Source organism: Staurois parvus, unplaced genomic scaffold (assembly GCF_062004578.1).
Source record: "Staurois parvus isolate SC_StPar_1 unplaced genomic scaffold, SC_StPar_1.0 ptg000448l, whole genome shotgun sequence".
Taxonomy (NCBI): Eukaryota; Metazoa; Chordata; class Amphibia; order Anura; family Ranidae; genus Staurois; species Staurois parvus.
This window is the reverse complement of record NW_028318244.1, coordinates 2594754-2620509: the sequence shown is the minus strand read 5'-3', so window position 1 is coordinate 2620509 and position 25756 is coordinate 2594754. Positions and strand designations below refer to the sequence as shown.

The 25756-nt window shown below is 38.3% G+C and overlaps 2 protein-coding genes across 4 annotated transcripts in view; one reads left to right on the top strand and one right to left on the bottom strand.

Annotated features, from left to right (window-relative positions):
• FZD3 (frizzled class receptor 3) overlaps positions 1 to 11300 on the bottom strand; it is a 118508-nt gene extending 107208 nt beyond the window's left edge. For both annotated transcript variants that reach the window (XM_089688178.1, XM_089688179.1), the window contains exon 1: positions 11185 to 11300. The gene's annotated coding sequence lies outside the window, so the exon portion shown is untranslated. The remainder of the gene's footprint in view (positions 1 to 11184) is intronic.
• A 309-nt stretch (positions 11301 to 11609) lies between these two features.
• Positions 11610 to 25756, top strand: part of FBXO16 (F-box protein 16) — a 124561-nt gene continuing 110414 nt past the window's right edge. For both annotated transcript variants that reach the window (XM_089688177.1, XM_089688176.1), the window contains exon 1: positions 11610 to 11839. The gene's annotated coding sequence lies outside the window, so the exon portion shown is untranslated. The remainder of the gene's footprint in view (positions 11840 to 25756) is intronic.

Here is a 25756-nt window from a genome sequence, read left to right as displayed (position 1 = left end):
GACTGACCATTCGAGCACTCGGGCACTGCCTGAGGGCCCGGGGTCAGTAGGGGGCCACATGAGATGCCCCTGGTATCTTTCATTGGCTTTTTCATAGGCTTTTTTGGGTGCGTGCGAGGACACAGGGGGCTCATGATCCCCTATTGCCCGGGGGCCCCATGAGTTGTTAGTCCTCCCCTGTTCTACGGCCAACAACACTAGGCAGAGTCAACGGCATGACACCATGTGTTTTTGGATACAGGGGCGTGTGTTGAGGCACCTCAGATAATGCACTGGTGCAAGCAACACCCCATGTGCACTGACGCACCTCGATGTATGATGATCTGCATTACAATGAGAGGTCTTCATAAATCGGAGAAATATAGATCAAGTTTCAGTTTTTTTTCCTGGTACAAAATATGTTCAAAAACTTTTTTAAGCCCGCACCAAACCTTATAGTTGAATGAAATGGTCGGTGAAATAATTTATCCTTCTGATAACAGATGGCTGTTTTGTCTTTTATTTCAATTCAAATAGATTGTTGGCAGAATAATTCAGATACATTATTTCAGTGGTGTCCAAACTGTGCCCCTTTGCTTGCCTTGATCCGGCCATTGAGGAATTATTCTTGCAACTGATACCAGTGATAGGGAACTATTCCTCCCAGTGACACCAACGATGGGGCACTATTCCTCCGACAGACACCAACAATGGGGCACTATTCCTCCCACTGATACCAATGATGGGGAACTATTCCTCCCACTGATACCAATGATGGGGAACTATTCCTCCCACTGATACCAATGATGGGGCACTATTCCTCCCACTGATACCAATGATGGGGAACTATTCCTCCCACTGATACCAATGATGGGACACTATTCCTCCCACTGATACCAATGATGGGACACTATTCCTCCCACTGACACCAACGATGGAGCACTATTCCTCCGACTGACACCAACGATGGGGCACTATTCCTCCAACTGACACCAACGATGGGGCACTATTCCTCCGACAGACACCAACAATGGGGCACTATTCCTCCCACTGATACCAATGATGGGGAACTATTCCTCCCACTGATACCAATGATGGGGAACTATTCCTCCCACTGATACCAATGACGGGGCACTATTCCTCCCACTGATACCAATGACGGGAAACTATTCCTCCCACTGATACCAATGATGGGACACTATTCCTCCCACTGATACCAATGATGGGACACTATTCCTCCCACTGACACCAACGATGGAGCACTATTCCTCCGACTGACACCAACGATGGGGCACTATTCCTCCAACTGACACCAACAATGGGGCACTATTCCTTCCATTGACACCAGCAATGGGGCACTATTCCTCCCACTGACACCAGGGATGGGGCACTATTCCTCCCACTAACACCAGGGATGGGACACTATTCCTCCCACTGACACCAGGGATGGGGCACTATTCCTCCCACTTACACCAGGGATGGGGGCACTATTCCTCCCACTGACACCAGGGATGGGGGCACTATTCCTCTCACTGACACCAGGGATGGGGGCACTATTCTTCCCACTGACACCAGCGATGGGGCACTATTCCTCCCATTGACACCAGGGATAGGGCACTATTCCTCCCACTGACACCAGGGATAGGGCACTATTCCTCCCACTGACACCAATGATGGGGCACTATTCCTCCCACTGACACCAATGATGGGGCACTATTCCTTCCATTGCTACCAATGATAGGACACTATTCCTCTCACTAATAGCAATGATGGGGCACTATTACTCCCAGTAATACCAATGATGGGGCACTATTCCTCCCAGTAATACCAATGCTGGGGCTTTGTTCTTCCCAATGATGGGGCACTATTCCTCCCACTGATACCAATGATGGGGCACTATTCCTCCCACTGATACCAATGTAGGGGCACTATTCCTCCCACTGATACCAATGATGGAGCACTATTCCTCCCACTGATACCAATGATGGGGCACTATTCCTCCCACTGATACCAATGATGGGGCACTATTCCTCCCACTGATACCAATGACGGGGCACTATTCCTTCCACTGATACCAATGATGGGACACTATTCCTCCTACTGACACCAATGACGGAGCACTTTTCCTCCCACTGATACCAATGATGGGGCACTATTCCTCCCACTGATACCAATGATGGGACACTATTCCTTCCCACTGATATCAATGATGGGACACTATTCCTCCCACTGATACCAATGATGGGGCACTATTCCTCCCACTGATACCTATGATGGGGCACTATTCCTCCCACTGATACCAATGATGGGGCACTATTCCTTCCACTGATACCAATGATGGGGCACTATTCCTCCCACTGATACCAATGACGGGGCACTATTCCTTCCACTGATACCAATGATGGGACACTATTCCTCCTACTGACACCAATGATGGGGCACTTTTCCTCCTACTGATACCAATGATGGGGCACTATTCCTCCCACTGACACCAATGATGGGGCACTTTTCCTCCCACTGATACCAATGATGGGGCACTATTCCTCCCACTGACACCAATGATGGGGCACTATTCCTCCCACTGATATCAACTATTTCTTCCCCTGATACCAAAGATGGGGCATTGTTTACACCCACTGGGCACAGTCCGCCCCCTAAAGTCTAATGGACAGTAAACTGTCCCTTTTAGAAAGTTTGTAGTCCCCTGCATTATTTGAAGAATATTCTGGCACATTGTTGCCAAAATAATACAGATCCATGGTCGGCAGAGTATTTTAGATCCACTGTTGTCAGAATATTTCAAATCCATTGTTGCCAAAACATTTCAGCTGCTGCTTTTTTGGAAAGAGTCAGGGACTTTTTTAAATGCAAACCAATGCATTTTTGGTTCAACAGACATCAATGAAGACGCTGCAGAAAAGCATGTAGTTTGTTTTTGATGCGTTTTGTGTTTTTTAATCTGCCCAACAAAAATTGGCCAAAAAAAAATGCAAAACGCATAAAAAAAAGCTTGATAAAACATGCCAAAAACACACCACAGAAACAGATCAAAAGCAAAATGTATAAATGTGAACCAAGCCTACTACCAGAACAAAGGGGGGGTTCTGATTCTGGGCTGCATTTGGCTGTCCCAGTGATCATGTGATCAGGAGTCCATCCTACCGGCTCCTGATCGGCACTCTGTGACCTGCAGCTTGTCTGTGACAGCAAGGTCACAGTGGCAGGGGCCTTCAGTGACACCTATATGTGTCCCTCTTCCATGCCGCCACATGCATGGGTACAGCTGGATGTCCCAAGCATTTTTAAGTTCACTTACTGTTGACTGACTCACCACCTCTGCTGGAGGTCTGTTCCAAGTATCAACTACTTTTACAGTAAAATAAAACTTTCTTAGTTTAGTTTTGAATGTTCTTCCTGCCAGTTTGGGGCCATGTTCTTGATCTTAGCTTCATATTGAAAATCATGTCCTCCTGAACCATTTTCAGCCCTTTCGTGTATTTAAAGGTTTTAGTCGTGTCCCCCCCTTTCCCTTCTTTCCTCTAGACCAGGAGTCTCCAGACTTTCAAAAGAAAGGGCCAGTTTATTGTTCTTCAGACTTTAGGAGGGCCAGTGGGAGTAGAAGATGTCCTGGCATCCAGTCAGAGTAAACAATGTGTGTCAGTGGAAGGACTAGTGCCCCATTGTTGGTGTCAATGGAAGGAATTCTGCCCCATCATTGGTGTCCATGGGAGGAACAGTGCCCCACTGTTGGAGTCATTGAAAGAATAGTGCCTTGTTGTTGGTGTTAATGGAAGGAATTCTGCCCCATCATTGGTGTCAGTGGAAGGAATAGTGCCCACTGTTAGTGTCAGCGGGAGGAATTGTGCCAGTCCGTTGGTGTCAGTGGGAAGAATACTGGCCTATCGTTGGTATCAATGAAAAGAATTATGCCCCATTGTTACTGTCAATGGAAGGAATTGTGCTCCATCGTTGGTGCCAGTGGGAAGAATAGTGGCCCATCAATGGTATCAATGAAAGGAATTGTGCCCCATCATTGGTGTCAATGAAGGGAATTCTGCTCCATCATTGATACCAGTGGGAAGAATAGTGCCCCATTGTTGGTGTCAATGAAGGGAATTCTGCTCCATCATTGATACCAGTGGGAAGAATAGTGCCCCATCGTTGGTGTCAATGGGAGGAATTGTGCTACATCATTGGTGTCAGTAGAAAGAATTGTGCTCCGTGGTTGGTGTCAGTGGGAGGAATACAGGCCCACTGTTGGTATCAATGAAAGGAATTATGGCCCATCGTTGCTGTCAATGGAAGGAATTGTGCCTCATCCTTGGTGTCAATGGAAGGAATTGTGCCCCATCCTTGGTGTCAACGGAAGAAATTGTGCCCCATCCTTGGTGTCAACAGAAGGAATTGTGCCCCATCGTTGGTGTAAAAGGAAGGAATTGTGCCCCATCATTGGTGTCAATGGAAGGAATTGTGCCCCATCATTGATGTCAGTAGAAGGAACTGTGCTCCATGGTTGGTGTCAGTGGGAGGAATACAGGTCCATTGTTGGTATCAATGAAAGGAATTATGCCCCATTGTTGGTCAATAGAAGAAACTGTGCCTCATCGTCGGTGTCAGTGGAAGATTTGTGCCCCATCATTGGTGTCAGTGGGAGGAACAGAGTCCTATTGTTGGTGTCTGCAACAAGAATTATTCCACATTGTTGGTGTCAGTGGATGAAATAGTATCCTTAAGGCATAATGGCAAGCAAAGGGCCACATCCAGCCCCCTGGCCACAGTTTGGAGATCACTGCTCTAGACTGTACATATAAGTTCCTGCAGTCTCACCAGATGTTTTATCCCCCAGACTTTTCACCATTTTGTTGTCCATCTCTGGACTCTGGGTTCTATCCTTAGAGAATATTCTATCAGATCCATTACTGGCAGAATATTTTGGTACATTGATGCCAGAACATTTTTGATACCTTGATGCCAGAACATTTTTGATACCTTGATGCCAGAACATTTTTGATATCAGAACATTTTTGATATGTTGATGCCAGAGCATTTTTGATATGTTGATGCCAGAGCATTTTTGATATGTTGATGCTAGAGCATTTTTGATATGTTGATGCCAGAACATTTTTAATATGTTGTTGTCAAAGGATTCTTAATACATTGATGCCAGAGCATTTTTGATACGTTGATGCCAGAATATTTTGAACAAATGAATGGTATAATAATTCAGATACATTGTTGTTTGATTCTCAAAACCTGCAATCCCATCCAGCCCTGTAATCCAGTCTAATCATGTAAAGTGCTGGGATCGATAGGCCTGAAGAATACTCCAGATGCCACTAACATCCAGCCATCCAGAACCCTATGGAGGAGCCGTGTGGGGACCAGGCCTCATCCACAAGGATGCAGAGCACAAAATCATCGACTGAAGGAAATCCTGGTCCAGACCAAGCCAAGGAGACAGAGCCATGGGACCCACCGCAGGGAGGGAAGAGCAGAACCTGCTTTATGTCATTTAGTATGAAAGACCATTATATGAGGAGGCCTGGTCTGAGCCGAGCATCCCGTACATCCGCCATCCATTGTACACCCCGCCTCTGCTCTCATTATCATCACAATGAATGAACACACCGCAATGAGATGCACAGATTACCGGTCAATTATTCATGGGATCATCAAACATTGATGTATGGAACGCATAGCCCTATACATGACAAAGAGCTATCATCGTACAGAACGCCATACACCATAGCACACACACGTACCATCCACAAATATAGCACATAATAGCAGACAGACAAAAAGCAAAACCCACATTATTCCCCCATTTCTTATCACCGGGCCTGGCGGATCTAAAAATTCATAACTTTGATTATTGCACATAATAATATAAGTAAATCTCTATTTTACGTCCTGATAGAAAACTACAGGATTAGGAAAAATAGCTCTACATATGTATATTTCAAGAAAAAGTCAATATATACCAGTCCTGGGACTAATCATCCCATACCCCATGATTTGTATAGATCAGCACTGATCAGGATGTACAGGGGTCACATAGAGGAACCTAAAGGAAGGAACCTATTACAATCTGCAATCCCGAGAACATACAAATACATGTATGACAATGAGGAGCCACAGAGATTCCAGTTCTGACAACACAAAAGTATAATACTGGAGTATATAATAATACAAAAGTCATACAATGATAACAGTATAGCATGTAAAAAAGACAACCAGAGCACTATAGCACAAAGCAATACAAATTTCTACAGTTTACAATAAAAGCCGTCCTCATAAAATAGCAATCTGTATAATATAACCATAATACTACACCACACGGCCCTCTAATCACAGTACACAGTGATACAACCGCAGTACTAAAGTATATAAAACCATCAAATACTACACCATATAGTAATGCAATCCCAGTATTGCACATAGCAATACAATCAATCATACCTCTACCCAACGAAACATACAATAATAATACTATGCTATATAATAATACAATCATGCTTCTACCCAACTCCAACATACAATAATAATACTACACTAATAATGCAATCATACTTCTACCCAACGCCAAAAACAATAATAATACTACACAATATAGTAATGCAATCCCAGTACTACACATAACAATACAACCAATCATACTTCTACCCAACGCAACATACAAAAATACTACACTATATAATAATACAATCATACTTCTACCCAACACCAACATACAATAATAATAGTACACCATATAGTAATGCAATCCCAGTACTGCATCATATAATATTACAATCATAATTCTATACAACACAGTCATACGATGATAATAGTACACCATACAATAATACAATCTCAATATTATGCCAATGCAATCAGTTCTATGCAACACACAGTCAAAAATGAGTATTATTAATAATAATAATAATACTACAACAACCATAGTTCGATGCAACACAGCCATACAATTTTAAAACTACACCAAATAATAATACAAACCCAATACCACACCATAAAATACAATCATAATTCTATACAATACAGTCATTCCATAATAACGCTACACCATATAATATAGTTACAATACAAAGCCATATAAAACAATCATAATTCTATACAACACACAGTCATACAATAATACTACTACACCATATAAACAATACAATAATAGTTCTACTCGACACAGCCATGCAATAATAAAACTACAATATGTAATACTACAAACCCAATAAAAAGCCATATAATACAGTCATAATTCTATACAACACAGTCATACAATAATAATATTATTATTATTATTATTATTCAGTATTTATAAAGTGTCAATAGTTCGCTCAGCGCTGTACATTACAAAGGGAGACAGAACATGTGACAGAACAATACCAATACAATGCAAAACATGAGGGGATCAAGGGCCCTGCTCTTTCGAGCTTAATAATAATAATAATACTGCACTATATAATTCCACAATTCCAATACAAAGCCATATACTACCATTATAGTTCTATACAACAAACAGTCATACAATAATACTACACCATAGAACAATACAATCATGATTCTATACAGCACTGCCATGCAGTGATAATACTACAGCAGGTAATAAGTCAACCACAGTACTATAACACAAAGCAATACAAACTACTACAGCTTACAATAAATTAGTCCTCATAATGCAATCACAGCACTACACCACACAGTCCTCCAATACTACAGTAGTCCTCCAGTACTACGCCATATAACTATACAACTGTAGCCTACACTGTAATAAAAACACAGTGCACAGCATACAAAAACACATTTATAACACTACACCATGCAAAAACACTACTACAGCCTACAATACTAGGAACCCTACTAATATAGCCTACACTACTACAATCCTACTAATACAGCCTACAATCCTAATAATACAGCATACAATCCTACAATCCTAATAATAGCCTACAATCCTAATAATAGCTTACAATACTACAATCCTAATAATACAGCCTACAATACTACAATCCTAATAAAAGCCTACAATCCTAATAATACAGCCTACAATACTACAATCCTAATATTACAGCCTACAATACTACAATCCTAATAATAGCCTACAATCCTAATAATACAGCCTACAATACTACAATCCTAATAATACAGCCGACAATACTACAATCCTAATAATACAGCCTACAATACTGCAATCCTAATAATACAGTCTACAATACCGCAATCCTAATAATAGCCTACAATCCTAATAAGACAGCCTACAATACAACAATCCTAATAATAGCCTACAATACTATAATCCTAATAATACAGCCTACGATACTGCAATCCTAATAATAGCTTACAATCCTAATACAGCCTACAATACTTCAATCCTAATAATACAGCCTACAATACCACAATCCTAATAGCCTACAATCCTAATAATAAAGCCTACAATACTACAATCCTAATAATAGTCTACAGTACTACAATCCTAATAATACAGCCTACAATCCTACAATCCTAGTAATAGCCTACAATCCTAATAATACAGCCTACAATACTACAATCCTAATAATAGTCTACAGTACTACAATCCTAATAATACAGCCTACAATACTACAATCCTAATAATAGTCTACAGTACTACAATCCTAATAATAAAGCCTACAATACTACAATCCTAGTAATACAGCCTACAATACTACAATCCTAATAATAGCCTACGATACTATAATCCTAATAATACAGCCTACGATACTGCAATCCTAATAATAGCCTACAATACTGCAATCCTATGAATAGCCTACAATACTACAATCCTAATAATACAGCCTACAATCCTAATAATTGCCTACAATACTAAAATCCTAATAATACAGCCTACAATACTACAATCCTAATAATAGCCTACAATACTGCAATCCTAATAATACAGCGTACAATCCTAATAATAGCCTACAATCCTAACACAGCATACAATACTACAATCCTAATAATAGCCTACAATCCTAATAATACAGCCTACAATACTGCTATCCTAATAATAGAGCCTACAATCCTAATAATACAGCATACAATACTACAATCCTAATAATAGCCTACAATCCTAATAATACAGCCTACAATACTGCTATCCTAATAATAGAGCCTACAATCCTAATAATACAGCATACAATACTACAATCCTAATAATGGCCTACAATCCTAATAATACAGCCTACAATAGTAATAACACAGCATACTATGATAATGCAATCATAATACAGCATACAAACACACTCAAAGTAATGTTCCCTATGCAAACTGACACTACAGCATTAAAAGGAAAAAATAAACATACCAGCACATCACACAAATGGAATTCTATTATACACAGTAATACAATCATTGTTCTATAGAATATAAAACAAACACTATAAACAGCATACAACACAATCATTATATCACACCATACAGTCCTCCAATTACAGAACAACACCATACAGTCCTCCAATCATTGTACTACACCTATAGAACAATACAGCTGTACACTACATAAACAAATACACAGCATACAATAGCACTGGTCTAATACTACAACACATACTGCAACCACAGTGCTAAATAATAATATTATTATACCATATATTATGGTATCCAATCGTAACAAAATACGTCATATAGTAATACAACCATAATTCTACACCACAGAACAATACAACTGCAGCCAATACTGTACAAGCATAATACACAGCATACAATAACACCAACATAACACTAACCACAGTACTACAGCATAGTAATCATAATACTCCACCATATAATAATGCAAGCATAATAAACACAACATACAGCAATACTATATAACACCATCATAATATTGAATACACCATAATATACAGGATTTAGTACCATACAATAATTATATATAATAATAAAATCATAATACACCATACAGTAACGCACATCACACCATATACATTATTATACAGGATATAGTACACTATAGTGATCATAGATAATTATAGTATATTACCATATAGTAACACCATCATAAAACTACACTCTATGACACCATCATCATAATAAACCCTATAGTACTGCAACCATAATAATACACTGTACACCCAAAATACTACAATGTATACTCATACAACCATAATAACAATAATACACTGTACAGTCATACAACCATAATACACTGTACACTCATAATAATAATACACTGTACACTCATAATAATACACTGTGCACTCATACAACAATAATAATTATACAATGTATACTCAACCATAATAATACACTGTGCACTCATACAACAAGAATAATAACAATTATACAATGTATACTCAACCATAATTATAATAATACACTGTACACTCATACAGCCATAATAATACACTGTACACCCATTATAATACACTGTACACTCATATAATAATAATAATAATAATAATACAATGTATACTCACACAACCATAACAATACAATGTACATCCATAATAATACACTGTACACTCATACAACCATAATAATACACTGTACACCCATTATAATAATACACTGTACACTCATACAGCCATTATAATAATAATAATAATACACTGTACACTCATACAGCCATTATAATAATAATAATACACTGTACACTCATACAGCCATTATAATACACTGTACACCCATTAAAATACACTGTACACTCATACAACAACAATAATAATACAATGTATACTCATACAACCATAATAATACACTGTTCAGTCATACTGCCATAATACAATGTACACCCATGATAATACACTGTACACTCATTATAATAATACACTGTACACTCATACAACCATAATAATACACTGTACACCCATTATAATAATACACTGTACACCCATTATAATAATACACTGTACACTCATACAACCATAATAATACACTGTACACCCATTATAATAATACACTGTACACTCATACAGCCATTATAATACACTGTACACTCATACAACAATAATAATAATACAATGTATACTCATACAACCATAATAATACACTGTACAGTCATACAACCATAATAATAATAATACACTGTACAGTCATACAACCATAATAAAATGTACAACCATAATAATACACTGTACAGTCATACATCCATAATATTACACTGTACAGTCATACAGCGAAAAGAAGACACCATACAGAAGACAATCAGAATGCTCCCGCACACCCCGGGCAATGATCATGTTACATTGTATATACATTGTATTTCTAGTCATCCTCCAATGACAGGCAGTGATGTGATCTCCGGGATGTGGATCCCCGGCTCTCTCTCTCCCTCACCTCCTCCTCCTCCTCGGTGTTCTCTCCGTGTGAAGTGTCCGCTCTCAGCTCTCCGCTCTTACTGCTGGGGGCACTCAGGCACAGAACACGCCCCTCCCATGTAAAAGACACGCCTCCCCACTCCTATCACCGAGGAACGCCACGCCCCATTCACTGCAAAGCCCAAACCATCAACGCCCTCTTACTAAAGAACCGCCCCTCCACCCGGAGATACCACGCCCTAGCTATCAGAGAGTATGCCCGCCTCCTGCTGACTGGAGGGACCTCCCACTCCCCCGTGCTACCCAGTGAAAATAGATTGCAGGCCACGCCTCTTACGGGTACACACCTAGCATGGATACCACGCCCTCTAGTCCAATATACAGGCACAATCCACGCCCTTGTCGCGGCGGGATTTCTCCAATGAGCATTGAAAGTCACCGTCACCCTGGTAACCTCAGCGAAAGGAAGCGTGGTGAAGGGGATCCGCCCTCCGGTTGATTGGCAGGAGGACCAAGCGGGCTGGTTGCTATAGGAACGAGGGAGCGCCTGTGCCCAGCTGTCCTCCTCACTACCCGAGACCTCTGCCAGCCAGGTAATACCGAGACCCACAGGGTTACATTGTATACTACAGACCCCAGACATTGTTACATTGTATTATATATACACCCTGACATTGCTACATTGTATACTGCAGACCTCCCAACATTGTATGCTACAGACCCCCCCCCCACATTGTTACATTATATTATATATACACCCTGACATTGCTACATTGTATACTGCAAACCTCCCAGCATTGTATAGTACACCCCCACATTGGTACATTGTATACTACACCCCCCCACACACACACACATATTGTTACATTGTATACTGCAGACCTCCAACATTGTATACTACACCCTTCGGCATTGTCACATTGTATACTACACCCCCCACACACACATATTATTACATCATATACTGCAGACCTCCCAACATTGTATAGTACACCCCCACATGTAACATTGTATACTACACCCCCCCCCCCACACACACACATATTGTTACATTGTGTACTGAGAACTTCCTAACATTGTATAGTACACCCCCACATTGTAACATTGTATACTACACCCCCACACACACATTGTTACATTGTATACTGCAGACCTCCCAACATTGTATACTACACCCTCCGGCATTGTCACATTGTATACTACTACACCCCACACACACACACACACACATTGTTACATCATATACTGCAGACCTCCCAACATTGTATAGTACACCCCCCACATTGTAACATTGTATACTACACCCCTCCCACACACACATTGTTACATTGTATACTGCAGACTTCTCAACATTGTATACTACACCCCCACATTGCTACATTGTATACTACGCCCACACACATATTGTTACATTGTATACTGCAGACCTCCCAACATTGTATAGTACACCCCCACATTGTAACATTGTATACTAAACACACACATTGTTACATTGTGTACTGCAGACTTCTCAACATTGTATACTACACCCTCCGACATTGTCACATTGTATACTACACCCCCCCCCCCACACACACACATTGTTACATTCTATACTGCAGACCTCTCAACATTGTATACTACACCCTCTGACATTGTCACATTGTAAACTACACCCCCCACACACACATATTGTTCATTAGTAAGACCTCATCTGGAATATGAAGGTCAGTTTTGGGCACCAATTCACAAAAAGAACATTGGGGAACTGGAGAAAGCACAGAGAAGGACAACCAAACTGATAAGAGGCATGGAGGAGATCAGCTATGAGGAAAGATTAGAGGAACTGAATTTATTCTCTCTTGAGAAGAGGAGATTAAGAGGGGATATGATCAACATGTATAAATACATAAGGGGGGATATGATCTCCATGTATAATACATAAGAGGGGATATGGTCTCCATGTATAATACATAAGGGGGGATATGATCAACATGTATAATACATAAGGGGGGATATGATCTCCATGTATAATACATAAGGGGGGATATGATCTCCATGTATAATACATAAGGGGGGATATGATCATCATGTATAATACATAAGGGGGATATGATCACCATGTATAATACATAAGGGGGGATATGATCACCATGCATAATACATAAGGGGGGATATGATCTCCATGTATAATACATAAGGGGGGATATGATCTCCATGTATAATACATTAGGGGGGATATGATCACCATGTATAATACATAAGGGGGGATATTATCTCCATGTATAATACATAAGGGGGGATATGATCTCCATGTATAATACATAAGGGGGGATATGATCTCCATGTATAATACATAAGGGGGATATGATCTCCATGTATAATACATAAGGGGGATATGATCTCCATGTATAATACATACGGGGGGATATGATCTCCATGTATAATACATAAGGGGGATATGATCACCATGTATAATACATAAGGGGGGATATGATCTCCATGTATAATACATAAGGGGGATATAATCAACATGTATAATACATAAGGGGCATATGATCTCCATGTATAATACATAAGGGGGGATATGATTACCATGTATAATACATAAGGGGGGGATATGATCTCCATGTATAATACATAAGGGGGGATATGATCTCCATGTATAATACATAAGGGGGGATATGATCTCCATATATAATACATAAGGGGGATATGATCTCCATGTATAATACATAAGGGGGATATGATCTCCATGTATAATACATAAGGGGGGATATGATCTCCATGTATAATACATAAGGGGGGATATGATCACCATGTATAATACATAAGGGGGATATGATCTCCATGTATAATACATAAGAGGGGATATGATCAACATGTATAAATACATAAGGGGGGATATGATCTCCATGTATAATACATAAGGGGGGATATGGTCTCCATGTATAATACATAAGGGGGGATATGATCAACATGTATAATACATAAGGGGGGATATGATCTCCATGTATAATACATAAGGGGGGATATGATCTCCATGTATAATACATAAGGGGGGATATGATCATCATGTATAATACATAAGGGGGATATGATCACCATGTATAATACATAAGGGGGGATATGATCACCATGCATAATACATAAGGGGGGATATGATCTCCATGTATAATACATAAGGGGGGATATGATCTCCATGTATAATACATTAGGGGGGATATGATCACCATGTATAATACATAAGGGGGGATATTATCTCCATGTATAATACATAAGGGGGGATATGATCTCCATGTATAATACATAAGGGGGGATATGATCTCCATGTATAATACATAAGGGGGATATGATCTCCATGTATAATACATAAGGGGGATATGATCTCCATGTATAATACATACGGGGGGATATGATCTCCATGTATAATACATAAGGGGGATATGATCACCATGTATAATACATAAGGGGGGATATGATCTCCATGTATAATACATAAGGGGGATATAATCAACATGTATAATACATAAGGGGCATATGATCTCCATGTATAATACATAAGGGGGGATATGATTACCATGTATAATACATAAGGGGGGGATATGATCTCCATGTATAATACATAAGGGGGGATATGATCTCCATGTATAATACATAAGGGGGGATATGATCTCCATATATAATACATAAGGGGGATATGATCTCCATGTATAATACATAAGGGGGATATGATCTCCATGTATAATACATAAGGGGGGATATGATCTCCATGTATAATACATAAGGGGGGATATGATCACCATGTATAATACATAAGGGGGATATGATCTCCATGTATAATACATAAGAGGGGATATGATCAACATGTATAAATACATAAGGGGGGATATGATCTCCATGTATAATACATAAGGGGGGATATGGTCTCCATGTATAATACATAAGGGGGGATATGATCAACATGTATAATACATAAGGGGGGATATGATCTCCATGTATAATACATAAGGGGGGATATGATCTCCATGTATAATACATAAGGGGGGATATGATCATCATGTATAATACATAAGGGGGATATGATCACCATGTATAATACATAAGGGGGGATATGATCACCATGCATAATACATAAGGGGGGATATGATCTCCATGTATAATACATAAGGGGGGATATGATCTCCATGTATAATACATTAGGGGGGATATGATCACCATGTATAATACATAAGGGGGGATATTATCTCCATGTATAATACATAAGGGGGGATATGATCTCCATGTATAATACATAAGGGGGGATATGATCTCCATGTATAATACATAAGGGGGATATGATCTCCATGTATAATACATAAGGGGGATATGATCTCCATGTATAATACATACGGGGGGATATGATCTCCATGTATAATACATAAGGGGGATATGATCACCATGTATAATACATAAGGGGGGATATGATCTCCATGTATAATACATAAGGGGGATATAATCAACATGTATAATACATAAGGGGCATATGATCTCCATGTATAATACATAAGGGGGGATATGATTACCATGTATAATACATAAGGGGGGGATATGATCTCCATGTATAATACATAAGGGGGGATATGATCTCCATGTATAATACATAAGGGGGGATATGATCTCCATATATAATACATAAGGGGGATATGATCTCCATGTATAATACATAAGGGGGATATGATCTCCATGTATAATACATAAGGGGGGATATGATCTCCATGTATAATACATAAGGGGGGATATGATCACCATGTATAATACAAAAGGGGGGATATGATCTCCATGTATAAATACATAAGGGGGGATATGATCTCCATGTATAATACATAAGGGGGATATGATCTCCATGTATAATACATAAGGGGGGATATGATCTCCATGTATAATACATAAGGGGGATATGATCACCATGTATAATACATAAGGGGGGATATGATCTCCATGTATAATACACAAGGGGGATATGATCACCATGTATAATACATAAGGGGGGATATGATCTCCATGTATAATACATAAGGAGGGATATGATCTCCATGTATAATACATAAGGGGGATATAATCAACATGTTTAATACATAAGGGGCATATGATCTCCATGTATAATACATAAGGGGGGATATGATCTCCATGTATAATACATAAGGGTGGATATGATCTGCATGTATAATACATAAGGGGGGATATGATCTCCATGTATAATACATAAGGGGGGATATGATCTCCATGTATAATACATAAGGGGGATATGATCTCCATGTATAATACATAAGGGGGATATGATCTCGATGTATAATACATAAGGGGGGATATGATCTCGATGTATAATACATAAGGGGGGATATGATCTCCATGTATAATACATAAGGGGGATATGATCTCCATGTATAATACATAAGGGGGATATGATCTCCATGTATAATACATAAGGGGGGATATGATCTCCATGTATAATACATAAGGGGGGATATGATCTCCATGTATAATACATAAGGGGGGATATGATCTCCATGTATAATACATAAGGGGGATATGATCACCATGTATAATACATAAGGGGGGATATGATCTCCATGTATAATACATAAGGGGGATATAATCAACATGTATAATACATAAGGGGCATATGATCTCCATGTATAATACATAAGGGGGGATATGATTACCATGTATAATACATAAGGGGGGGATATGATCTCCATGTATAATACATAAGGGGGGATATGATCTCCATGTATAATACATAAGGGGGGATATGATCTCCATATATAATACATAAGGGGGGATATGATCTCCATGTATAATACATAAGGGGGATATGATCTCCATGTATAATACATAAGGGGGGATATGATCTCCATGTATAATACATAAGGGGGGATATGATCACCATGTATAATACAAAAGGGGGGATATGATCTCCATGTATAAATACATAAGGGGGGATATGATCTCCATGTATAATACATAAGGGGGATATGATCTCCATGTATAATACATAAGGGGGATATGATCACCATGTATAATACATAAGGGGGGATATGATCTCCATGTATAATACATAAGGGGGATATGATCACCATGTATAATACATAAGGGGGGATATGATCTCCATGTATAATACATAAGGAGGGATATGATCTCCATGTATAATACATAAGGGGGATATAATCAACATGTTTAATACATAAAGGGCATATGATCTCCATGTATAATACATAAGGGGGGATATGATCTCCATGTATAATACATAAGGGTGGATATGATCTCCATGTATAATACATAAGGGGGGATATGATCTCCATGTATAATACATAAGGGGGGATATGATCTCCATGTATAATACATAACGGGGATATGATCTCCATGTATAATACATAAGGGGGATATGATCTCCATGTATAATACATAAGGGGGGATATAATCTCGATGTATAATACATAAGGGGGGATATGATCTCCATGTATAATACATAAGGGGGATATGATCTCCATGTATAATACATAAGGGGGATATTATCTCCATGTATAATACATAAGGGGGGATATGATCTCCATGTATAATACATAAGGGGGGATATGATCACTATGTATAATACATAAGGGGGGATATGATCTCCATGTATAAATACATAAGGGGGGATATGATCTCCATGTATAATACATAAGGGGGGATATGATCACCATGTATAATACATAAGGGGGGATATGATCACCATGTATAATACATGAGGGGGGATATGATCTCCATGTATAATACATAAGGGGGGATATGATCTCCATGTATAATACATAAGGGGGGATATGATCTCCATGTATAATACATAAGGGGGGATATGATCTCCATGTATAATACATAAGGGGGATATGATCTCCATGTATAATACATAAGGGGGATATGATCACCATGTATAATACATAAGGGGGGATATGATCACCATGTATAATACATAAGGGGGGATATGATCTCCATGTATAATACATAAGGGGGGATATGATCACCATGTATAATACATAAGGGGGGATATGATCTCTATGTATAATACATAAGGGGGGATATGATCACCATGTATAATACATAAGGGGGATATGATCTCCATGTATAATACATAAGGGGGGATATGATCTCCATGTATAATACATAAGGGGGGATATGATCTCCATGTATAATACATAAGGGGGGATATGATCTCCATGTATAAAACATAAGGGGGGATATGATCACCATGTATAATACATAAGGGGGATATGATCTCCATGTATAATACATAAGGGGGGATATGATCACCATGTATAATACATAAGGGGGGATATGATCACCATGTATAATACATAAGGGGGATATGATCACCATGTATAATACATAAGGGGGATATGATCTCCATGTATAATACATAAGGGGGATATGATCTCCATGTATAAATACATAAGGGGGGATATGATCTCCATGTATAATACATAAGGGGGGATATGATCTCCATGTATAATACATAAGGGGGGATATGATCTCCATGTATAATACATAAGGGGGGATATGATCACCATGTATAATACATAAGGGGGGATATGATCTCTATGTATAATACATAAGGGGGGATATGATCACCATGTATAATACATAAGGGGGATATGATCTCCATGTATAATACATAAGGGGGGATATGATCTCCATGTATAATACATAAGGGGGGATATGATCTCCATGTATAATACATAAGGGGGGATATGATCTCCATGTATAAAACATAAGGGGGGATATGATCACCATGTATAATACATAAGGGGGATATGATCTCCATGTATAATACATAAGGGGGGATATGATCACCATGTATAATACATAAGGGGGGATATGATCACCATGTATAATACATAAGGGGGATATGATCACCATGTATAATACATAAGGGGGATATGATCTCCATGTATAATACATAAGGGGGATATGATCTCCATGTATAAATACATAAGGGGGGATATGATCTCCATGTATAATACATAAGGGGGGATATGATCTCCATGTATAATACATAAGGGGGGATATGATCTCCATGTATAATACATAAGGGGGATATGATCTCCATGTATAAATACATAAGGGGGGATATGATCACCATGTATAATACATAAGGGGGGATATGATCTCCATGTATAATACATAAGGGGGGATATGATCTCCATGTATAATACATAAGGGGGGATATGATCTCCATGTATAATACATAAGGGGGGATATGATCTCCATGTATAATACATAAGGGGGGATATGATCTCCATGTATAATACATAAGGGGGGATATGATCTCCATGTATAATACATAAGGGGGGATATGATCTCCATGTATAATACATAAGGGGTGATATGATCACCATGTATAATACATAAGGGGGGATATGATCTCCATGTATAATACATAAGGGGGATATGATCTCCATGTATAATACATAAGGGGAATATGATCTCCATGTATTATACATAAGGGGGGATATGATTACCATGTATAATACATAAGGGGGATATGATCACCATGTATAATACATAAAGGGTATATTTTCTCCATGTATAATACATAAGGGGGGGATATGATCTCCATGTATAATACATAAGGGGAGGATATGATCTCCATGTATAATACATAAGGGGGGATATGATCAACATGTATAATACATAAGGGGGATATGATCTCCATGTATAATACATAAGGGGGATATGATCTCCATGTATAATACATAAGGGGGGATATGATCTCCATGTATAATACATAAGGGGGGATATAATCTCCATGTATAATACATAAGGGGGGATATGATCTCCATGTATAATACATAAGGGGGGATATAATCTCCATGTATAATACATAAGGGGGGATATAAACTCCATGTATAATACATAAGGGGGATATGATCTCCATGTATAATACATAAGGGGGATATGATCTCCATGTATAAATACATAAGGGGGGATATGATCTCCATGTATAATACATAAGGGGGATATGATCTCCATGTATAATACATAAGGGGGATATGATCACCATGTATAATACATAAGGGGGGATATGATCACCATGTATAATACATAAGGGGGGATATGATCTCCATGTATAATACATAAGGGGGGATATGATCACCATGTATAATACATAAGGGGGGATATGATCTCTATGTATAATACATAAGGGGGGATATGATCACCATGTATAATACATAAGGGGGATATGATCTCCATGTATAATACATAAGGGGGGATATGATCTCCATGTATAATACATAAGGGGGGATATGATCTCCATGTATAATACATAAGGGGGGATATGATCTCCATGTATAATACATAAGGGGGGATATGATCACCATGTATAATACATAAGGGGGGATATGATCTCCATGTATAATACATAAGGGGGGATATGATCACCATGTATAATACATAAGGGGGATATGATCACCATGTATAATACATAAGGGGGATATGATCACCATGTATAATACATAAGGGGGATATGATCTCCATTTATAATACATAAGGGGGATATGATCTCCATGTATAAATACATAAGGGGGGATATGATCTCCATGTATAATACATAAGGGGGGATATAATCTCCATGTATAATACATAAGGGGGGATATAATCTCCATGTATAATACATAAGGGGGATATGATCTCCATGTATAATACATAAGGGGGATATGATCTCCATGTATAAATACATAAGGGGGGATATGATCACCATGTATAATACATAAGGGGGGATATGATCTCCATGTATAATACATAAGGGGGGATATGATCTCCATGTATAATACATAAGGGGGGATATGATCTCCATGTATAATACATAAGGGGGGATATGATGTCCATGTATAATACATAAGGGGGGATATGATCTCCATGTATAATACATAAGGGGTGATATGATCACCATGTATAATACATAAGGGGGGATATGATCTCCATGTATAATACATAAGGGGGATATGATCTCCATGTATAATACATAAGGGGAATATGATCTCCATGTATAATACATAAGGGGGATATGATCTCCATGTATAATACATAAGGGGAATATGATCTCCATGTATAATACATAAGGGGAATATGATCTCCATGTATAATACATAAGGGGGGATATGATTACCATGTATAATACATAAGGGGGATATGATCACCATGTATAATACATAAAGGGTATATTTTCTCGATGTATAATACATAAGGGGGGGATATGATCTCCATGTATAATACATAAGGGGGGGATATGATCTCCATGTATAATACATAAGGGGGGATATGATCAACATGTATAATACATAAGGGGGATATGATCTCCATGTATAATACATAAGGGGGGATATGATCTCCATGTATAATACATAAGGGGGGATATAATCTCCATGTATAATACATAAGGGGGGATATAATCTCCATGTATAATACATAAGGGGGGATATAATCTCCATGTATAATACATAAGGGGGATATGATCACCATGTATAATACATAAAGGGTATATTTTCTCAATGTATAATACATAAGGGGGGGATATGATCTCCATGTATAATACATAAGGGGGGGATATGATCTCCATGTATAATACATAAGGGGGGATATGATCAACATGTATAATACATAAGGGGGATATGATCTCCATGTATAATACATAAGGGGGATATGATCTCCATGTATAATACATAAGGGGGGATATGATCTCCATGTATAATACATAAGGGGGATATGATCTCCATGTATAATACATAAGGGGGGATATAATCTCCATGTATAATACATAAGGGGGGATATAATCTCCATGTATAATACATAAGGGGGATATGATCTCCATGTATAATACATAAGGGGGATATGATCTCCATGTATAAATACATAAGGGGGGATATGATCACCATGTAAAATACATAAGGGGGGATATGATCTCTATGTATAATACATAAGGGGGATATGATCACCATGTATAATACATAAGGGGGATATGATCTCCATGTATAATACATAAGGGGGATATGATCTCCATGTATAATACATAAGGGGGATATGATCTCCATGTATAATACATAAGGGGGGGTATGATCTCCATGTATAATACATAAGGGGGGATATGATCATCATGTATAATACATAAGGGGGGATATGATCTCCATGTATAATACATAAGGGGGGATATAATCTCCATGTATAATACATAAGGGGGATATGATATCCATGTATAATACATAAGGGGGATATGATCTCCATGTATAAATACATAAGGGGGGATATGATCTCCATGTATAATACATAAGGGGGGATATGATCTCCATGTATAATACATAAGGGGGGATATGATCACCATGTATAATACATAAGGGGGGATATGATCACCATGTATAATACATAAGGGGGATATGATCACCATGTATAATACATAAGGGGGATATGATCTCCATGTATAAATACATAAGGGGGGATATGATCACCATGTATAATACATAAGGGGGGATATGATCTCCATGTATAATAAATAAGGGGGGATATAATCTCCATGTATAATACATAGGGGGGGATATAATCTCCATGTATAATACATAAGGGGGATATGATCTCCATGTATAATACATAAGGGGGATATGATCTCCATGTATAAATACATAAGGGGGGATATGATCACCATGTATAATACATAAGGGGGGATATGATCTCCATGTATAATACATAAGGGGGGATATGATCTCCATGTATAATACATAAGGGGGGATATGATCACCATGTATAATACATAAGGGGGGATATGATCTCCATGTATAATACATAAGGGGGATATGATCTCCATGTGTAATACATAAGGGGGATATGATCTCCATGTATAATACATAAGGGGGGATATGATTTCCATGTATAATACATAAGGGGGGATATGATATCCATGTATAATACATAAGGGGGATATGATCTCCATGTGTAATACATAAGGGGGATATGATCTCCATGTATAATACATAAGGGGGGATATGATTTCCATGTATAATACATAAGGGGGATATGATATCCATGTATAATACATAAGGGGGATATGATCTCCATGTATAATACATAAGGGGGGATATGATCACCATGTATAATACATAAGGGGGGATATGATCTCCATGTATAATACATAAGGGGGGATATGATCAACATGTATAATACATAAGGGGGATATGATCTCCATGTATAATACATAAGGGGGATATGATCTCCATGTATAATACATAAGGGGGGATATGATCACCATGTATAATACATAAGGGGGGATATGATCATCATGTATAATACATAAGGGGGGATATGATCTCCATGTATAACACATAAGGGGGAATATGATCTCCATGTATAATACATAAGGGGGGATATGATCATCATGTATAATACATAAGGGGGATATGATCACCATGCATAATACGTAAGGGGGGATATGATCACCATGCATAATACATAAGGGGGGATATGATCTCCATGTATAATACATAAGGGGGGATATGATCTCCATGTATAATACATTAGGGGGGATATGATCACCATGTATAATACATAAGGGGTAATATTATCTCCATGTATAATACATAAGGGGGGATATGATCTCCATGTATAATACATAAGGGGGGATATGATCTCCATGTATAATACATAAGGGGGATATGATCACCATGTATAATACATAAGGGGGGATATGATCTCCATGTATAATACATAAGGGGGGATATGATCTCCATGTAAAATACATAAGGGGGATATGATCACCATGTATAATACATAAGGGGGATATGATCTCCATGTATAATACATACGGGGGGATATGATCTCCATGTATAATACATAAGGGGGATATGATCACCATGTATAATACCTAAGGGGGATATGATCTCCATGTATAATACATAAGGGGGATATGATCACCATGTATAATACATAAGGGGGGATATGATCTCCATGCATAATACATAAGGGGGATATAATCAACATGTATAATACATAAGGGGCATATGATCTCCATGTATAATACATAAGGCGGGATATGATTACCATGTATAATACATAAGGGGGGATATGATCTCCATGTATAATACATAAGGGGGGATATGATCTCCATGTATAATACATAAGGGGGGATATGATCTCCATATATAATACATAATGGGGGATATGATCGCCATGTATAATACATAAGGGGGATATGATCTCCATGTATAATACATAAGGGGGGATATGATCTCCATGTATAATACATAAGGGGGATATGATCTCCATGTATAATACATAAGGGGGATATGATCTCCATGTATAATACATAAGGGGGGATATGATCTCGATGTATAATACATAAGGGGGGATATGATCTCCATGTATAATACATAAGGGGGATATGATCTCCATGTATAATACATAAGGGGGATATGATCTCCATGTATAATACATAAGGGGGGATATGATCTCCATGTATAATACATAAGGGGGGATATGATCTCCATGTATAATACATAAGGGGGGATATGATCTCCATGTATAATACATAAGGGGGATATGATCACCATGTATAATACATAAGGGGGGATATGATCTCCATGTATAATACATAAGGGGGATATAATCAACATGTATAATACATAAGGGGCATATGATCTCCATGTATAATACATAAGGGGGGATATGATTACCATGTATAATACATAAGGGGGGGATATGATCTCCATGTATAATACATAAGGGGGGATATGATCTCCATGTATAATACATAAGGGGGGATATGATCTCCATATATAATACATAAGGGGGGATATGATCTCCATGTATAATACATAAGGGGGATATGATCTCCATGTATAATACATAAGGGGGGATATGATCTCCATGTATAATACATAAGGGGGGATATGATCACCATGTATAATACAAAAGGGGGGATATGATCTCCATGTATAAATACATAAGGGGGGATATGATCTCCATGTATAATACATAAGGGGGATATGATCTCCATGTATAATACATAAGGGGGATATGATCACCATGTATAATACATAAGGGGGGATATGATCTCCATGTATAATACATAAGGGGGATATGATCACCATGTATAATACATAAGGGGGGATATGATCTCCATGTATAATACATAAGGAGGGATATGATCTCCATGTATAATACATAAGGGGGATATAATCAACATGTTTAATACATAAGGGGCATATGATCTCCATGTATAATACATAAGGGGGATATGATCTCCATGTATAATACATAAGGGGGATATGATCTCCATGTATAAATACATAAGGGGGGATATGATCACCATGTAAAATATATAAGGGGGGATATGATCTCTATGTATAATACATAAGGGGGATATGATCACCATGTATAATACATAAGGGGGATATGATCTCCATGTATAATACATAAGGGGGATATGATCTCCATGTATAATACATAAGGGGGATATGATCTCCATGTATAAT